The sequence below is a fragment of the Dasypus novemcinctus genome, chromosome 3 (genome assembly GCF_030445035.2).
Source record: "Dasypus novemcinctus isolate mDasNov1 chromosome 3, mDasNov1.1.hap2, whole genome shotgun sequence".
In the NCBI taxonomy this organism is placed as follows: domain Eukaryota; kingdom Metazoa; phylum Chordata; class Mammalia; order Cingulata; family Dasypodidae; genus Dasypus; species Dasypus novemcinctus.
This window is the reverse complement of record NC_080675.1, coordinates 66,868,823-66,872,318: the sequence shown is the minus strand read 5'-3', so window position 1 is coordinate 66,872,318 and position 3,496 is coordinate 66,868,823.

Below are 3,496 nucleotides of genomic sequence, written 5' to 3'. Positions count from 1 at the left end.
GATGTAGTTGTGCCTCCTCAAACATAGTTAGCCTTCCTTGACTTTATACCTTTGGCCATGTGTTTTCCAAACCTAAATTGAAATTCTGTCTCATTTAAAAGCTCTAAGGTGTTCTGATTCAAATAAAAATTGTAGCCTACTCCTTTTTTTTTCCTGATAAAATATTTTGGGTATAACAAATCTAAATTATAGATTTTAGTGCTTACATTAGGTTTCTTTTACATGGTAAATTATGAACTTAAATTGTGTCTTTGCAATCACTAGTTAACAGCTTCATATCCTATATAGTAGATAAGGAAGGTGTGGCAATATGGGTACATATATCACACTCTTCTTCTCCTGCCTTTGTGCCTTTGGGAGATTTTACCAATTAATTACATCATTCTTTACACCTGAGCACTGAGTGGCCTCACATTCTTCCTCAATACAGTGTTCAGGTTGGCCCTCTGATTGGCATAAACTTTGAAATCATTTTCCTATTCATGCAGGTGATCGTCACCATTCTTGAAGGATACTTAAGATCATGAATCCACACATTTATGAAAGGCATCCAAGTATATATTTTTAGAATTTATATAATGGAAGTGGTACTACCTAATAGGAGAATTGCGGAGCAATTTGTTTCTTCCCTATTCATTATGTTTCCTCCCAAGAGAAGGGATCCTTAATAAAGTAGAGCCCTAGCTTCTCTCTTCCTCTTTACTTAGGCTACCCCAGAGGAGGTGGAATACCTTATGATTGGTGAATTTAGGAAGATTAAACTGAGCTTGTTAGCTTTTCTTAAATTAGGAATGGGCTACCCACAGGATTCATTGTTGAACACTGCCCCTCCAAGGACAGCTCTTCGCTGGTAAGTGAGAGGACCTGCTAGATTCTGTGCCCGTGTTAGTCAGAGGCTAAGCTTGCATCTTCTGGTATTAGGAGGCCTGTTGGCTTTCTACCTAAGCTTTATTCTGAACCTACATGTCATCAGAAATATAAATGATGTTTTGAGCCTTTTCTACTTTTCTCTTTGTCTTAAGTTTAAATTATTTCAGAATTTAGGTGAAGAATAAGGTGCTTTTTTGGTGCTGGGATTCCCTAAATGTGGCTGAAAATTGTGAAGTTAGATCAGATGATGCGTTAAAAGAGAATAATGGAGAGGTATTATGATATCAATGTTTTGAATGTTGAGAATCTGTTTTTTTTCTATTAAGGAGTTTTTACTAAAATGCAGAGGCCTCTTTTTCCAGTCCCCTGCCTCTTATGTTTTAGAATTTTATCAATTCCTTCACCTCCAAACTTTATAGGTTTGTAGAACATAATCCCAGCTTCCTATCACTTTAACGGAAATAGCAAGATGTTAAAAGAACAGTGCTTTAAAGTCTCAATTGAATATATGACCCCAGGCATAGCTTTCTATACCTCCCATTTCTTCCTAATGACATTCTTACTCTTTCTCTCAGCACTGCACAGTTGACAAGTTCCACTCTCCCAATGCTGGACTGCAACCAAGAAAGTGACCAGTGGCTGATGCTTTATTGGCGATATGACAGGTCAATATATAGCACCAGTGATTTCAACTAGTTTATTTATTTGGATCAGGTTTATAGGTGGTATAAAGTTTGCCATCTGCCACTCATATTGGCTATGGCCACTTACTCACCGTTTAGTCATATCCTGCAATACATTTTCTCAAAAGATCATATGCTGGTGAATTCAGCAGCAAGGAAAATAAAGATTTTCTGCAGCTATTAGGACAATGATTGGCATTTAAAATAAGGGATATACAAAAGTGTATTAGTCAGCCAAAGGGGTGCTGATGGAAAATATCAGAAATTGGTTGTTTTTTATAAAGGGTATTTAATTGGTGTAGGAGCCTACAGATACTAGGCCATAAAGCATAAGTTACTGCCCTCATCAAAGTCTATTTTCATTTGTTGGAGCAAGATAGCTGCCGATGGCTATGAGGGTTCAGGCTTTCTGGATTCCTCCCTTCCAGGGTCTTGCTTCTCTCTGGGTTCAAGGTTCTTTTCTTCCTGGAGTTGGCTTCTCTATTCTCTGTGAGCTTACTTCCCAGGGCTCCAGCTTAAGTCTTCAGTTTCTAACTCCAACATCAAAACTCCAACATCAAAAAACCCTCAACTCTGTTCTTTGCCATGCTTTTTATTAATGCCCTAATCACAACTCAATCATGCCCAGGTACAGAGCAGATTATAAACATAATCCAATATCTATTTTTGGAATTCATAACCATATCAAACTGCTACACGAAGAATCAAGGATTTAGGTCTCATTTAAAGAATAGGAAGGTCGTAATAAGTACTTTTCAGTAGAAGTTCATTGATATAAACCACATCAGCTGAAATAGCTGTTAAAATATTGATTCCTAGACCACACCCAGACCGGTCAAATTAAAATCTCTGGTTGTGAGGCTATGAAAGGTGATTCTGACTCCAAACTTTTCCTAGACATCTTCCCAACATCTTTTGAACTGACGCAGGGAAGTGATCATGGTTTTAAAGGCCTAATTTTACCAGGGTAAGGGATAAAATGGAAGCATCTGCTTTGGCATTCAAATGACAAAATTCCAAAGTTCTATGTCTGAGTGTAAGAGTTCAGTGTATTTGCTTGCATGTCAAGAAGTGGGGGAGAAGATTTCTCTTTATCTAAATGTCTCACAAGTATCTCACATCTAACTTGTCTAAAGTCGGCCATACTATCTTTGCACCGAAAATATGCTTACTGCAGTTTCTATCTTAGTGATTGACATAAACGCTCTGATGCCCAAATTAGAAACCTGACAGTAATCCAGAGTTCACCTTCTTTATTCCACTCCAAGTCTTGCCACTTATTTGTCCTAAACATTGCTTATATCTATTTGTCCATCCCGCCTCGTGCACATTTCCAATGCTTTAGTTCAGTTCTCCATCATTTCATGGCCTGACTTCTTAATTATTGCCATGACTTCTTAATTCATTCCTTTTTATTCCACCTTTCACATTGATTGTTGTTATAAAGCACTTTATACAATGCACATCTGCTGGTGTCATTACCCTGATTTAGATCAAGCAAGAAGTCTCTTCATGATCTCAGTCTTCACTGCCCTCTTCATCTTTATCTTCATTACTCTCCCAGATATAAACTGTGTTTCAGCTACAAGTAACTACTTATGTTTCTTTGGATATTATCATTCTTTTGGGCCCAAGATATTCATTCTTCCTTCTTTTCTTGACTGAAGATTTAACATGGGAAGCAAATGTGGCTCAACTGATAGGGCATTTGTCTACCACATGGAGGGTCCAAGTGTCAATCCTTAGGGACTCCTGACCCATGTGGTTGGCTGGCTCATGTGCAGTGCTGCTGCACACATGGAGAACTGATGCAGCAAGATGATGCTACAAAAAAAAAGGAGACGCAGTTTCCTAGTGCCACTGGATAATGCAAGCAGACACGGAAGAATACGCTGCAAATGGATACAGGGAACAGACAATGGGGAGGATGGGGAGAGAAATAA